Source organism: Ochlerotatus camptorhynchus, unplaced genomic scaffold (genome assembly GCF_037179485.1).
Source record: "Ochlerotatus camptorhynchus isolate MF236.1 unplaced genomic scaffold, CSIRO-AGI_Acam_v1.1 ptg000248l, whole genome shotgun sequence".
Taxonomy (NCBI): Eukaryota; Metazoa; Arthropoda; class Insecta; order Diptera; family Culicidae; genus Ochlerotatus; species Ochlerotatus camptorhynchus.
Genome location: NW_027040738.1, coordinates 1236585 through 1254069, shown reverse-complemented (window position 1 = coordinate 1254069; position 17485 = coordinate 1236585). Strand labels below are relative to the sequence as shown.

General features: G+C 39.7%; 1 protein-coding gene across 1 annotated transcript in view; it reads left to right on the top strand.

Moving 5' to 3' along the window:
* The window catches only part of LOC135704806 (chaoptin-like), a 267836-nt gene that overhangs the window by 214456 nt on the left and 35895 nt on the right, over window positions 1–17485 (top strand). The window lies entirely within an intron of this gene.

The following is a 17485-nucleotide window of genomic DNA, read 5'->3' as shown; positions in this document are numbered from 1 at the left end:
TATACAATATAGGCCCAATAATGCTACCCTGAGGAACTCCTGCCCTAACAGGTAGTCGATTAGATTTGGAATTTTGATAATTTACTTGAAGAGTTCTGTCAGTTAAATAATTTTGAACTAATTTCATAATATAAAGTGGAAAATTAAACTTTTTCAATTTAGCAATCAAACCTTCATGCCAAACACTGTCGAATGCTTTTTCTATGTCTAGAAGAGCAACTCCAGTTGAGTGGCCTTCAGATTTGTTTGAACGAATTAAATTGGTAACTCTTAAGAGTTGATGAGTAGTTGAATGCCCATGGCGAAATCCAAACTGCTCATCTGCAAAAATTGAGTTCGTATTGATGTGAAGCATCATTCTATTCAAAATTATCTTTTCAAAAAGTTTACTTATTGAAGAAAGCAAACTTATTGGACGGTAGCTAGAAGCTTCAGCTGGATTTTTATCCGGCTTCAAAATTGGAACAACTTTTGCATTTTTCCATTTATCAGGAAAGTATGCCAAATGGAAACATCTGTTAAATAATTTTACCAAGAAAGACAAGGTACTCTCTGGGAGTTTTTTGATGAGGATATAGAAAATTCCATCATCACCTGGAGCTTTCATATTTTGAAAATTTTTAGTTATAGACCTTACTTCGTCCAAATCAGTCCCCCAGGAATCATCAAAAATATTTTCCCGAGAGAAAATATTCAGAAAATCCCGAGCAACCTGATTCTCAATAGGACTAGTAAGACCCAAACTGAAATTATGGGAACTCTCGAATTGCTTAGCAAGTTTCTGAGCTTTTTCCAAATTTGTGATCAAAATTTTACCACCTTCTTTAAGCGCTGGAATTGGCTTTTGAGGTTTTTTCAAAATTTTTGTGAGTTTCCAAAAGGGTTTGGCACTCGGGTCTAATTTAGAAACATTATTTTCAAAAGTTTTGTTCCTCAGGGCAGAGAATCGCTTTTTAATTTGTTTTTGCAAATCCCGCCAGATAACTTTCATGGCAGGATCGCGTGTTCTTTGAAATTGTCTCCTACGGACATTTTTAAGACGGATCAAGAGCTGAAGATCATCGTCTATTATAATTGAATCGAATTTAACCTCGCATTTTGGTACTGAGGCAGCTCTTGCTTCAACTATAGAAGTAGTCAGAGATTCAAGAGCATAATTAATTTCATCTTTGGTTTGCAAAGGAATGTTTGGATCGAAGTTATATTCCATAAATGTTCGATATTGCTCCCAATCAGCCCTATGGTAATTGAAAGTAAAGCTGTTGGGATTAGAAATTATTTCTTGGGATATTTCAAAAGTTACTGGAAGGTGATCAGAACCGAAGTCAGCATGGGTAACCAATTGGCTACAAAGTTGACATGAATCAGTTAAGACCAAATCAATAGTTGAGGGATTTCTTGCAGAAGAAAAGCATGTTGGGCTGTTTGGATATTGAATAGTGTAATAACCTGCAGAACAATCATCAAACAGAATATTACCATTGGAATTGCTTTGAGCATTATTCCATGAGCGGTGTTTTGCATTAAAATCACCAATAATAAAGAATTTAGACCTATGACGGGTAAGTTTCTGGAGGTCACCCTTGAGAAAATTCTTTTGCTGGTCTACGCATTGGAATGGCAAATAGGCAGCTATAAACGTAAGTTGTCCAAATTTTGTTTCAACAGAAACTCCCAAAGTTTCAAAAACTTTGGTTTCAAATGAAGAAAGAATTTTATGTTTGATTCGTCTATGAATAATGATGGCAACGCCACCACAGGGTCCATCAAGACGATCATTTCTATAAATCAAGTAATTTTCGTCCTTCTTAACCTTATGGGCAGGTTTAAGGAACGTTTCAGTTATAACGGCAATATGCACGTTATTAACTCTCAAATAGCTCGTCTTCATTATCTTTAAGAGATCGAGCATTCCAATTTACAATATTTAAAGCTTTAAAATCCATTACTGAATTTTAAAGTCATGACAATATTATTTGCAAATTTTAATCCAGTTTGAATAGCATCAAACATGGAGTTAGATTTAAGCATATCAGAAATCATGTCAATTAATGAATTCTGTAAAAATTCCATTTTGGGGGCAGTAATGCTTCCTAAGTCAAAATTGTCAAAATTTCCGTTAGAACGTTGGTTAGTATTTTGATTTCTACCCGCTGCAATAGCAGCATAGGTAGCTCCATTAACTCGCTGAACATTGTTAGCAGTGAGGGGAGTAGGTACAGATGAAACATTTGAAGCAGGGGAGATATTTGTACCTACAGGTACGAATGTAGAATTTGTTCCTCGCTGACCGTTGTTAACAGCAGAGGAATTTGTACCTGATCGGAAACGTGGAGCGTTTCCTACCTGACGGTTAGAACGAGATTGTAGGATCGCTTTGCGAGTCTTACATTCCCAAAAATTGGATTTGTGGTTTTCACCACAATTTGAACATTTAAATTTCTTAGGATCTTCCTTCACAGGACAGTCGTCCTTTGCGTGAGAGGAATCACCACAATTCATGCATTTAGCTGGCATGTAGCAATTTTTAGTTCCGTGACCCCATCCCTGGCACTTACGGCACTGGGTGAGGTTTTGGAAATTTCCTCCAGTCTTCCTGAAGTGTTCCCACTTCACTCGGACATGGAGCATAAGGCTAGCTTTTTCTAAGGCCTTAAGGTTGTTTAGTTCACTAGACTTGAAGTGAACTAAATAAAAATCATTAGAAATCCCGTTGCGCGAATCGCCAGGACGGGATTTCATTTTCATTTTGATTACTTGGAGTGGCACAACTCCAAGTAATTTTGCCAGTTCATCTTTGATCTGATCCAGGGATTCACCACTGGGCAGTCCTTTCATGACAACCTTGAACACACGTTCAGTTTTGGTGTCGTAAGTAAAAAAATTGTGCTTCTTCTCAGTAAGATACTTGAGAAGACATTTAAATCCGTCCAAGGTTTCAGCCAATACAATGTGATATCGCGATACCTTTTTGGTTCTTCTTCTTCTTCATTTTTATATATGGATGTTAGATTTTAGTGTTTGTGAGATTGCGCTTGGAGATCTCTATAGAGAACAACTGGTGCAAGTTTGATCAAAGTAGTCAATCGCGTTCAGAAATAACATCAAATGGAACTCGAAAGAAGAAAAAAATATTGTGCACAAACACCTGGAAAATCTGGAGTGGTCCGGTGCTCAAACCCTACAAGGAAACCCTGAGTGTGGAAAGGAAACAACGGACCTACGAAAAAACTGGAACCAGGAATCGTCAGCTGCGCAGCAAGGTGTACAACGGCAACTTTCAAACGGTGCGGAAAATCCTTGTCAGGGAAGGATACAAGTCGTACAAAGCCAGTAAACATCCGAACCGGAACATCAAGCAGAATTCCGTGGCCAAAAAGCGTGCAAGGCTCTTGTACGACCGTGTTTTGACGAAACACAAGGGCTGCACTTTGATCGATGACGAAAAATACGTCAAACTCGATTTTAAGCAGCTTCCCGGTCAAAAGTTTTACATCGCGACGTGGGGATGTGCCTAGAAGATTCAAGGCCATGATTTAGCAAGCAATTTGCAGTTGTGGCCTGAAAACAGAACCATTCGTCACATATCCTCGACGATGACATCCCAAGTTTACATCGAAGAAGCGTGTATTGCCGTTCATCCGCAAGCATAGGGGCAACTTCATATCCAAAGTGGTTCTGGAGTGGTATGCTGCCAACAAGATCGATTTTGTCCCCAAGCTATTGAATCCTCCGAATTACCCGGAATTTCGACCAATCGAAAAATACTGGGCGCTTCGCGACTTCGACGAAGGGGCGGGGCAGTCAAGAACATCCAGCAAAATGGAAGAAATGCGCTGATTCCGTGTCCGTTTTCATTGTGCGGGCGCTGATGGGCTCCATCAAGAGAAAGGTTCGATATAGGATCTCATAACTTCATAATTCCAAATAATAACATTGTAGCTGTAATGAGCAATGCAAGCCGATAGAACACGATTATAGAGTATTTAATCGAAACAATAATTAAAAAATGCTGATGAAGTTGAATGATTGAATTACAGAACAGTTTTATGGAGGGATTGAGAGCTGCCTTAAATTTATTTTTAAAACAAGACAGTTTTTAACTTTCTTACCAGACTTTAAAAGCACAGACAAACAGAGAGTTACGCTAAATAAAATTATCTTGAAAACATTGCACCTAAAAAAAATTGGTCCTCAGTAACGACATCTTTCGAGCTTCTCACGTAAAACAAGCTTGCTCGTTATGTCGCAAACAATGTTGCTTGCAAGGTAAACAGAATATATAGAAAGTGATCCGACGCTTCGGTGAGCAGTTCCCGGAAATGATAATATTCAAATCAATCGTTAAAAGCGTGAACGATGGTTCCGAATGAAGAGTTACGTCCTTGGGGCAAGACAGTTTTTGATCATGAGTAAAACAGGAGTAAATTTTGAGTAACTCTGAGTAACTCGTGTTGCTCAACATAAAATACACATAGCAACCAATACTGTCAAGCAAAGCAAAGCAACAACGGTGCGCTTGCAATGCTTTACTGGGAAGATCTTTCAGCAATGAAAGGGCAATTGCACGTGTATGAAAGGAACTACAAGCTGCCCCCTCAAAATCGATGGAAGATTTTTATGGTGAACCTTACGGAACAGTCAGAGCTGTCTTGCTTTACTGCTGGATTTTGTACAATCTTTAGGAGGATTCCAGTCAATCGCAAAGGGGATTTATGGCAGTCTCAGAAGAGATTCCGAACAAGCCTAGGGGGAATTTCAGACAATCCCAGTTAGGTTTCCCAAAAATATCAAAGGTAACTTCGGAAAATCCTTAGAAGGAATATGAACTATCCCAGGGAGGATTCCGGACAATCACAGTAAGAATTTCACTCAATATTGAGGGGGATTCATGACTGTCCAGGGGGGATTCCAAATAATCCAGTCAATCCAAAGGTAGATTCTGGACAATACCAGTATGAAAAAATTGTATGTGGTGGTTCCTACATCCCTTCGACGATCGCTCATTGACAAACTTCATAGAGTAATGCGGGGCAAAAGTACGCACTTAACTAGTTAGAACGAAAGGCAAGTACCATGCGACCAAGTTACCACGTATTGTCTTAATGTCTTACCTTTCAAACGTAGTACTGGAAATTATCTAAATATTTGTGTAATATGAGAACTGAAACAGTTTTTAAAAATAGTCAATAGTCCCCCCCCCCCGCATTGAACAAATAATGTATTTGTCGCAAATAATGGTTGTAACAAATAGTTTCTTGAGTACTGTACCTCCCCTCTGGTCAACCAGGATTAGGGAGCATCCAAAAACTACGTTTTATTTTTAGGGGCAGAAGCGTGAGGGAGGGAGGGTGATGATAGTTGTAGTTTGTTGGTTTCCATAAAGGTTCATATAAAACATATTAAGGTTCTATGCCAAACGGGTAAAATAATTTTTGAAATTCGACCACGTTTTCTCTGGATCGTTCCCGGGAAGTCGATCTCATACGGGGTCATACATAAAGTACGTGATGCACTGTCCAAGGCGCTGATTGGTAAATCCCTACAGGAATTCAATTATCACTGTCAAGATAATTTCATTTGGTACTTGATTTTACTCACCAGTTTCAACCTTTTCCTCAATGCTCCTTCCGTTATTCCGAGATCCAGCGCAACCTGCCGCTTCGAAATGCCATCACGGACTCTTTGCTGAGCTGTTTCGAGCATCTGGGAAGTACATTTCTGCCGACTGATTTTGCGCTTGTAGTTCCTGTACGAAAACATAACCATTTCAATGCGACATCCTGTGCGTACTTTTGCCCCGCGCCTGCTGCGTACTTTTGCCCCACATGCAGTTTTATCAATGATTCGATTTATTACAAAACTTATGAAACTGTTTGAACGGAATGACTGCACCTCTCAAACAATCATAGAGTAAAGATATTTTTAGCATTTTTAAACCCATTTTTTTCTAAACTTTAAATGGTCAAAACATAACCCTTAAAATGTTGAAAATTAGATCCGAACTGCACAAAACACAAATTACCTCATAACATCACGCCACTACGTTCCAATCACTTATGTTTACACCCAAATCACTATGCGTACTTTTGCCCCGTGCGTACTTTTGCCCCGAATTACTCTATAAGTTTCAGAATAGAATCAACTATGAAGATGGCCAAAATTGACCTATTGTGACCTGGGATTAACAGTTAAATAAAAGACCGCATTCAACAATGCTCCTTTTGTGCTAAATATCGATCAACACAACAACAATAGACGATGAAAATTCAACCTGTTCCTGTTGAACCTTTTTCAACTAGTGTCTATTGATGTATTTTTACAGGAGTATCAGGGAAAACAACGAACGCTTCTGGAGAGAGTTGACCCTAACTCTGACATTTGCCAGCTAAATATTCTCAGAGAATTAAATTAATATGGACCATCAGGTCTGTGCCATAAAAAGGGAGAGAATTAAATCCGTCTTCCTTAATGAATGCTGGTAAATAAAATGTTGCTTATCACGAAAGACCGTAATTATTAATAATAATTATTAATTATGAGTTTCCTCATTTCAGGCATGTAGTGCAACAAAATATGAAACCTCTTTGACCGATTTTGTGACATTGAGTATTAATTTTCATGAGAAAAATTCATCTTCTGAAAACATTTGGCCAAATTCTTACTTCCTTAGCCTTGAAATCACACCATCTACTGTTTCCTGCCCGGGAAATTTACCAGAATTATCATTTCCCGATTCCCAGAAAACTAGTTTGACTTCCCGAGAAGCAGTTTTTTTTTTGTACGAAAACCATGTTAAACATATGTTATATTTAAAATGACCACACAATTGTGAAAGTTTGACGAATTTTTAGTGCGAAGCCAGGAAAGCTTTCTGACGAAGAATCTTCCAAACGAAACCGGTAGAGACTTCTGACACAATCTGTGAGAAATTCCCGGGCGAAGTTAGAAGAGACTTCCATGTAAATTTAGGCAGCCGGATGAAACTTACAGAATAATTCAGAAAAGTTTTCCGTGAGAAGTCCGGATGAAATGGGAAATAGTTTCCACTTCTAGCGGTAGGAATTCTGATTGTAATCTGATACTGTTGGAATGAAAAGATGATGAAGCTTCCGTTGAACAATGGACGAAATTTGCGGGAGAAGGTGGAAGATTCTTTCAGGGCAAGTTTAAAAAAAAAACTTCCAGGCGATGTTCGAAGAAACTTTCGTGCAAAGTCAAACGAAACCTCCCAGAGAAATCATAAGAATCCTTCCGAAGAAGCTGATCGAAATCTTCAAGGGGAAGTTGGAAGAACCTTCCAGAAATTGTCGGAAAAATCTTCCGGGGGAAACCCTGACGAAGTTCAAGTTTTAATAAATAACTACCGAAAATATTTCCCGATTCCCGGGAAGCGTCTTCAGCTATTTTAAGATTCCCAGGTAATCAGAAATGGCTAGGATATGGGAACACTAACACCACCACATCATCAAAAACTTCAAAGACATTACACTTTAGCCATCCATCCTAGAAAGGAAAAGAGACCTAAACATCCCCTGGCCTGGACAAGAGCCATCTAACTTGGATCTTTTAATGAATGAAAACTAAATCTTGAAATCAAAACATTCTGTCAGACGGGGATTGTTTGAACACTATTTGATGAAAAATATACGACTTCTTATTTTTTTTTTTTTTTGTTTGAGTAAATATGAGTAACTCAAATTTACTCACTGCAAATAAATTAACTCTGAGTACAGTTGTCTTACCCCTAGGTTACGTCTGTTTGTCTGTAATAAAAGGTTTTTAAAACAGCAAAAAGCTGAATTACTAAGCAGGAGGGTTGTATATAATCTTAATGGATTGTTTATTTATTTATTTAATTATTTGGAGGGAAACGCCCGCACTAGTGGGTGCAAAACCTCATCATTTCAGTATCAACAGATAACATGGAATCCTACAGATACATTTACTTGAACTAAATCCTAAACATATGAAAAAATATTAATGATAACATAATTAACTTAATTTAAATACAAAAAACAGAAACCGCCAGGATGTTAAAATTACATTATAAAACAGATTATTAAGCCTAACACGGGAGATATTAAAATCAAAGCAGTTATAACATTTGTTTAAAATCTTGCACATGCTAGTTAACGGCTCATTAGCGCCGTAGTTTGTGCGAGAAGCCGGGATATTGAAAAAATAATAAGAACGAGAATTTACGCGTCTAATATTGAAATTCAGCTGCTGCAGAAGTGAACCGCAATTAATGTCCGACGTAGGAGATCAGCTATGAAGATAGCCTTAGAGACGCTTCGGCGAACACTAAGTAATTGTAGGGACATCAAATTACAGCGACTTTCATAAATAGGGAGATTGAAAGGATCACTCCACACAGCAAAAAAATAATTTTGATATCACGTCAAAGTGGATGCACTACAATCATGTCGAAAATATGGTGTAATATTACTTGCTAAAAAGGACAAAATTATCATTAATACAATGCATGAACTGACATTACGCTGCTTTTACTGTATTTGTTTATTTATGTGGTCATAAAAATTACATGAAATTTTCGACATGATTGTAGTGCATCCACTTTGATGTGATATCAAAATTATTTTTTTGCTGTGCAGGGTAGCCAACGAAGGGCGAAACGTACAGATTTTCGCTGAATGGCCTCATTACGATTCACACCGTAAAAAGGAGCCCATACTACTGAACAGTACTCGGACTAGCGGACTAGCGAACAATAGTGTTTTTAAACAGAAAATGTCCCTAAAGTCTTTGGCGAAACGAAAAATGAAACCAAGTTGAGAAGATGCCTTAGAGGAAACATAAGTCACATGGTCCTTGAAGGTGAGTTGTGAATCATGTACGACGCCTAAAGTATTTAATGGTAGATTCACGGCTTAGTATTTGCCCCTGCAGCAATACAAGCATAACAGATAGGTGATTTTTTTTTTCCTGGAAAACGTTATAATGGCACATTTAGAAGCATTTAATCAGGATGGTATTGTCACACCAAACAGCAAAAACGTCCAGCTGCTGCTGAAGAAACAATGCATCACTTCAATATTTGATGACAAAGTATAGTATGAAATCGTCAGCATAACATCGACAGCTTCAGGCAACGGATCGAAAAGTGAACGTCATTCAGATAAAATTAAAAATATGAAAAATCACAGATGACTGTGACACCAGAAGAAATAGCGAACGGTTGAGAAAAAAGATCTCCAATCTCCACTGACATATGTCGACCGGTGAGGTATGAGCGAAGCCAATCAAGAAGGGAACCGTGAAAACCAAGTCGCGCCACTGCAATCTCGTGATTGATTTTATCAATAGTAGCAGAAAGCGGAAGGGATTCCGTCAGGGCCAGTGTTGAAAGAATTTTTCAAACGAAGGCCTGCTCTACGAACATCATTAGTCGAGATAGGCGGATGCGGCCCAACAGCAGAAAGTACTCGTTAGGTAAATTTTCTTTCACGAAGACACTGCTGAATTGTGACATGAACAGGTCAGCGATTCCCTTCGTATCTGATTCTTCTTGATCCGTATTGTACATTGTAGAAGGTAAGCCCGATTGCTTCCGTTGATCGTTCACATGATTCCAGAAGCTCTTGGGATTTGCTTTGAGTTTAGTTTGTAGATGGCGCTGATGGGCTTGATAAAGCTGTTTGTTAACGAGGTTGTACTTTCTCTTCGATGCATCCGTTAGAAGTTAAAAAATTTGAATGACTTCAGTCACTTGAGTCGGTGGTTGGTCCAAGGAGGGTTACTAGATATGGGTGGAGTGGTCATGGGTACAAACTGGTCGATCGCATACACGACAATATTCGAGAAAATAGAAGAGACAGCATTCGCGTCACGATCTCGGAGTTCATCGTCCCAGCTGATGTTTTCGGTAACGCGAAAAGTGCAAGCCTGATATAAGTGTAATGATAACTGCAGAGGTGAATGGTATCTACAACGTTTAACTAGTGGTTCGGGTGCCTCTTGAACCGAGCAATAAGAGGCGAATTCACGGCGAAACATAGATCAAGCAGTCTATGATTTTCATTGGAGATTCCGTTCCGTTGCAGAAGATCAGCAGTATTGTAGCAATCTAGGAGAGATGCTACTAGAGGTGTAATGTATGAGCCATTAGAGCGAGGATTAAAGAACCCTGTTTCATTCGATGACCAGTTGACTGAAGCAAGATTGAAATCACCAACAACAAGGATTTCGTCAGTCGCATTCATCTTGGATACAACCCAAAAAAGTTAATCAATGTGTTGATCGATCAACTAAGAATCGCCAAGTCGATCCGGGGTAAATAGAACACGCAAATGAAGACCACTTTCAACGGTAGGGTAACAGCCACCCACACCTGTTCGACACCTGAGCTATTAGGTGGATGAAGTAACCGAGAGAACGAACTGCTAGCAAGACACCACCGCTGGAAGCTTTGAGGCTAGTAGCTCGAGAACGATCAGTGCGATAGACCGTAAAAAATCCGAACTAAATATTTGCTTAGAAAGTGTGTTGCTGTTCAACCAAGTTTCGGTGAAGCATCCGAGCAAGCCAATTTGTACTCAGCTACAGTTGTATTCATGCCTCCAACGTTTTGGTAATACAGCAATATTTCAGCTCCCTGAATCCTGGATGCGTTACGGTTGTCATTAGAGTCATCATGGTGGGGAATGACTGAAATTGTCGAGGACTATGTACGGATGTGTAGTGATCATTTCCCACTTCGGCAGGACTATATTGTTCGTGCAATTACCTGTGAAACCAAGCTCAGTGACTTGAGCATTGCAATCAGAGTCATCCTGGTGAGAAGTGGCTGAAACTGCGAAAGGACTTTTTACGGCAATCATAAATAAGAGCGGATGCCAAATGATTGCTGAATTGTTACCTAGGTAAAGGTAGACTTTTTCACCAAACACATATTTCTCATGTTCACTCGAAACTCGAAACGGAAACAATGACTTTGAACGTCGATTTCTCTTAAATGACTACACGCCCACGGAATCTGACTGCACCAGCTCATAGAACAAGCATTGTTCTGTCAGATTATTTAGTTAGTTTGAGTGGGTGTGTTGTCATTCGCAAGAAACCGACGATCCAAGTCATTGTTTACGTTTCGAGTTAGACCCTTCTGACATGTTTCATAGAAAAAAGCACGACATACATTTAGGCGCAGAATGTTAAAATGACATAAATAGGTCAAGCCAAAATTTAAATTTAGGCTCTTTACCAAAATCCATTACCCAAAAGCGAAAAAGGTGCGATCCAGAACATTCGATTTCACTGTTTACAGTTCCAAGCGAAGTGAAATTTTCGAGCTCTATACAGGCCTTATGCTGGGTTTAGACTAGGCAAGTCAAATGATCAACTCAGTTGAATTCAATTGGCTTGAAAAGTTGAGCCTAGTTCAACTTTTTTCAATTCAAGTGAGTTGATCAAGTCAGTTGAATGGCATGGTTTACACGTTCAATTCGCGTTCAAGTCAGTTGAATTCAACTGACTTGATCAATTGACTTGCCCTGTCTAAACCCAGCTTTAAGGTTTTATATAACATACGTGTTTAATTTGAACTAAAAAAATGCATCGACGGTACCATTTCCACCCATGCCTCTGAAAAACGAACACACTCCTTTATACACATCATTATCGACGTAAACATTATTGTTCAACAATCAACAATCCGACTGCTGCTCCCCGTGCCAAAACATAAGAAGACGGGCAAGGATGGGTGGTAGATGGCAGCGAAATGGCGATAATGATGACACCCGTCATGCATACAAATATTCGCATAAAATCAACCGTCCAGTAATAACAGGATGACATTTATTTTTCATTTCCACGCCTTGATCCCTCTGCCAGCACGGCCACTGAGAGTAACTCGGTAACTGAGTTGAATTCGGCTCTAAAGTGCAACAAGAGTTTCCTCGATTTTCCTGGAAAAGCTTCTTGAATATGAAGAAAATTAAAAGATATTTTACTTAGTCCATTAGTTTACTCGTAGACTGAGCAAAATTTTCGTCGATTTTCCTCATATTCGAGCAGTTTTTGTTAGTGGATTCACTCGCTCAGTAACCCCACTTTTTGCAATTTTGAGTTGAATTCGGTTCAGTAACTGAGTTATGCTCACTGGTCGTGAGTACGGTAGATATACGGCTTTTCCTCGGTGTTTCTTTACCCGAGACCTTTTGAGTGTATACACGTGCATACAGGCTGGACACAACAAAAAAGGGCACCTGTCAAACTGATGTCAGCATATGATTTTCATATTCGAGCAAGCAGCTGAACCACATACACGCTTAGTAATTATCGCCGACTTCGGAAATTTTTACCGAAATCTCAGCCGCTGAACTGTTCGGTACAATTTTGGCAATCCAGTTTAATTGTTTTAAAACGACTTTAAAACGAAATCTCAACTACAATTATTACAAGGAGGGTTATTCTGCGTGGCGAATGAAGTGAGGTGACTCCAGTCACTCGTGTCACCCGATTCCAGCTGGCGAGTGAGGTGAGAAAAGTCACTTGGGATGAACCCGGTGAACTCTCACCTTATTCTCACAGTCGTATTTCGGTGACAAAAGTCGTACTGAAGTGACGATTTTAAGTGACAAGGGTCGTAACCTCCGCAGCAGTCGACTGGATGGAAAGCCTTAGAGTTATATAAGCGATGGTTGCGGTTTTCGATAATTTATTACTTCTAAATTTGTTTCAATCAATTTTTTTTTGTTTCTTCGGCTTCCTCAATATGGGTATTTTTGGAATCGGAGTGACATGTAGGGATCGGAAACCCATGTCTGAGGCCATTTTGAAATTCAATATGGCGGCTTCCGGTTGGAGAAAAATTTGGAAATTCTGCCAAGTACCCCACAAAACTGGTATTTTTGGAGTCGGGATGACGTGTAGGGACCGGAAATCGATGTCTGAGGTCAATTTGAAATTCAAGATGGTGGCTTCCGGTTGGAGAAAAACTTGAAAATTCTGTCAAATATCCCTTAATATGGGTATTTTTGTAATTGGGGTGACGTGTATGCCAAATTACCCAAAGTATGAGTATTTTTGGAATATTGGTGACGTGTAGGGACCGGAAATCGATGTCTGACGCCATTTTGAATTCGATATGGCGTCTTCCGGTGCGAGAAAAACTGGAAATTACTGCCAAATTACCCACAATATGAGTATCTTTGGAATCTTGGTAACGTGAAGGCACAGACAAACAGACGTAACACTTCATTGTGTATCTTCGTTCACGCATTTAACGGTTGATTTGAATATTATCAGTTCCGCGAACTACTCGCCGCAGCGCTGGCATCGGATCACTTTGACGTTTCTATACACTCTATAAAACTTTTATGCAATATTGTTTGCGAGTTAGCGAGCAAGCTTGTTTTCCGCGAGAAGCCCTAGAGATGTCGCTACTGAGGTCCTATGTTTTGAGATACTATGTTTTCAAGAAAAACTTTTTCAAAGAGTTACGTCTGTTTGTCTGTGGTGAAGGGTTCGGAAACCGATGTCTGAGGCTATTTTGAAATTCAAGATGGCTGCTTCCGGTTCGAAAAAACACTTGGAAATTCTGTCAAATACCTCTCAATATGGGTATTTTCAGAATTGGGGTGACGTGTAGGGACCGGAAATCGATGTTTGACGCAATTTTGAATTCAATATGGCGGCTTCCGGTGCGAGAAAAACTGGGAATTACTGCCAACTTACCCAAAGTATGAGTATTTTTGGAATCTTGGTGACGTGTAGGGTCCGGAAATCGATGTCTCAGGCCATTTTGAATTCAATCTGGTGGCTTCCGACAGAAGACAAACTTGAAAACACTGTCAAATACACCACAATATGAATATTTTTGGAATCGGGTGTACTCATAATGTGGTGTATTTGACAATATCCCAGTTTTATTTAAACGGAAGCCGTTATCTTGGATATCAAAATGGCGCCAGGCATGAATTTCTGGTCGTCACCCCGATTCCAAAAATACCCCTAGATAAGGGGTGTTTGACAGAATTTTCAATTTAATCTCTAACTGGAAGCCGCCATCTTTAATTTTAAAATGGCCTCAGACATCGATTTTAGGTCCTTACACGTCAATCCGACTCTAAAAATACAAATATTGTGAGGTATTTGAGAGAATTTACAAGTTTTTCTCTTGCCGTAAGCAGCCATCTTGAATTTCAAAACGGCGTCAGACATCGATGTCCGGTCCCTACACGTCATCAAGACTCCAAAAATACCCATAATGTGGATAATTTGGCAGTAGCTCCCAGCTTTTCTCTAACCGAAAGCTGGCATATGGAATTCAAAATGGTATCAGACATGGGTTTCCAGTCCTTACACTTCACCAAGATTCCAAAAATACACACATTACAAGTAACCCCAACTCCAAAAATACCCATATGGTGCGATATTTGAGAAAATTTCTAAGTTTTTCTCTAACCGGAAGCCACCATCTTAAATTCAAAATGGCTTCAGACATCGATTTCCAAGCCCTACACGTCATCAAGACTCCAAAAATACTCATATTGAGAGGTATTTCCCGGAATTCCAAGTTTTTCTCGCACCGGAAGCCACCATATTGAATTTCAAAATGGCCTCAGACATCGATTTAGGGTCCGTACACAGCACCCCGTCTACAAAAATAGCACTATGGTGAGGTATTTGACAGAATTCCCAAGTTTTCTCTAACCGGAAGCCATCATCTTGAATTTCAAAATGGCCTCAGACATCGATGTCCGGTCCCTACACGTCATCCCGATTCCAAAAATACCCATATTGTGGGTAGTTTGGTATTTTTTCCAAGTTTTTCTCTTACCGGAAGCCGCCATCTTGAATTTCAAAAACGCGTCAGACATTTTTTTTGGTCCCTACACGTCACCAAGATTTTAAAAATACCCAATATTGTGGGTAATTTGCAGTATTGCCCAGTTTTTCTCGCACCGGAAGCCGTCATATTGGATTTCAAAAAAGCGTTAGACATCGATTTCCGGTCCCTACACGTCATCAAGACTTCAAAAATACTCATATTGAGAGGTATTTCACAGAATTTCCAAGTTTTTCTCATACCGGAAGCCGCCATATTGAATTTCAAAATGGCCTCAGACATCGATTTAGGGTCCGTACACAGCACCCCGTCTCCAAAAATAACAAAATTGTGGGTAATTTGGCAGTATTTCCCAGTTTTTCACTAACCGGAAGCCACCATATTGAGTTTCAGAAGGACGTCAGACATGGTTTTCCGGTCCCTACACGTCACCCGGATTCCAAAAATACCCATATTGAGGGGTACTTGACCGAATTTCCAAGTTTTTCTTTAACCAGAAGCCGCCATCTTGAATGTCAAAATGCCGTCAGACATCGATTTCCGGTCCTCAAACGTCACCCTGACTCCAAAAATACCCATATTGAGGAGTATTTGACAGAATTTACAAGTTTTTCTCGCACCGGAAGTACCCATATTGAATTTCAAAAAGGCTTCAGATATCGATTTCCAGTCCCTACACGTCACCAAGATTCCAAAAATACCCATGTTGTTGGTAATTTTGCAGTACTTCCCAGCTTTTCTCTAACCGGAAGCCGCCATATTGAAATAAAAATAACGTCAGGCATTGATTTCCGGTCCCCGTACGTCACCCAGATACCAAAAAATACCCATTTTGTGCGGTATTCGACAAAATTTTCCAAAAACTTTTTTGGAAATAAATCGCAAATAATGTTTTTTTACGTCTGTTTCGATTTACGAACCGCCGGTGTGGTTCGTAAATGGAGGAATACACTGGAACCTGGAACCTAATAAAAAAAAAAACCACGATTGGAAAAAAAATCTTCCTCCGCAATCGAAAACAACAAACAGCCAAAACTGAAAGGGCCTAGCACAGGCCGAACATTTTCAATCCATTTGAATGATGTTTTTATGCATGATTTCGAGCATGTGAACGCGGATTATGTTTAAGAAAATAATAAAATATTTTAATCTACCTTGTTTGACATGAAATACGGCTCGAAACGCATGTTCATAGTAAAAAATAAAAACCTGCGATTAAACTGATAAATGAACCTACAAAAACTGCGTAGGCCCTCTTCGGAAAACAAAGCAAACTGACATTTCGGCGAATGAACACCGAGTCACTTTGCAACTCACCTAAGAATGAACCTCTCACGTCACCCGAGTCGACTGTCGGAATAGAGTGAGAAGAGTCATGTGACTGCGAAGTGACAATTGTCGTCTCACCTGATTCGCCACGCAGAATAACCCTGAAGATTTAATCATTGAAGCAAGATTGAACGAATTTTGAAATTATGTTTGAGCTAAATGCAACGTGCTTTAAAATGAAGGTCAAAATTTTACCGAACGTTCAGTTGTTGAGATTTCGGTAAAACAAATACCGAACACTTAGTATGTGGCAAAGAGTGTTAGCGAAAAATTAGTGACTCGATTTCGTCGAGACCAGCCTTTATCGGGTGGATATAGTGAAGGACTCCCCGTTCGTCTGTCCGTCAATCACGACCGGGGAGGACAAATGCTAGAGCCAGAGGCTTTCCGCCGCCACCACTCCACGTTGACCCGCTTCCGGCGTATAATTTACCCATTTTCCCATTTTCCGCTCTGTAAATTTGATATTTTGTTGTATGTACCCATAGGAAAATTCCGGCATCTGGTTCCAGTGAAAAGCATTGGAAGTTTTGTTATAATGACCATTCATTCCACCGATAGCTCAGAGACAGTACCTTGCTCGTCCGAATCACCCTCATGATTGTCTGACAACGCGGCTAATTCTCGGCGACCATTACCTCATCGTAAAATTGACTAATGCACGGAATTCAACGAACCAATAAAAATTCTACACCGTGATGTTCCCCGATGGCCATTACTGGTTTAAGAATGAGTTTTAAGGTATGTAGGTAGGTGCATGGGTACGATTGTTAGTGGAAAAGGTGAATAGCTGCACGAGTGCAATCTGAAATATTTCGTTTAATGGATTCTGATGAGCGTAAAAGTCAATTGCTATAGTTCCATTCATTGGACGGATGTAATTTAAAAGATATTTTGCGGTTTGGAACTTGAAGCTATGATGGATGATCGTGGACTTAATTAGAAACCATTCAGTATTGATACTGAATAACCATCGACCATTTGGGATCCTTCGATCAAATAATGTCTATTCAAAAGCATCGTGATAGTGGACGCATTAGTGCTTTGTGCAAACTCCACCCCCGTCTAGAAAAAAAAGAAGTCTTTTCGCCGTTCCGTTCATCAAAACGGAATTACAGAGCGATAAATTGCCACTATCATATCCTGGCTCAGCTCCCATGGCGCGAAGACTCGTTCTTCTATCCTTCTCCAAACCAAGGCGTGTCCTCAACAATCGATAGATAGACCCCACGTGGCTAAAACGATGAGCAAAACTAATTTGATCGTGCGATGACATAAAACAAACTTCCCCTTCGTTCATTCCGGTCTCTAGTCCATCAGCCTGGCCTCTCTAGCGGATATAGA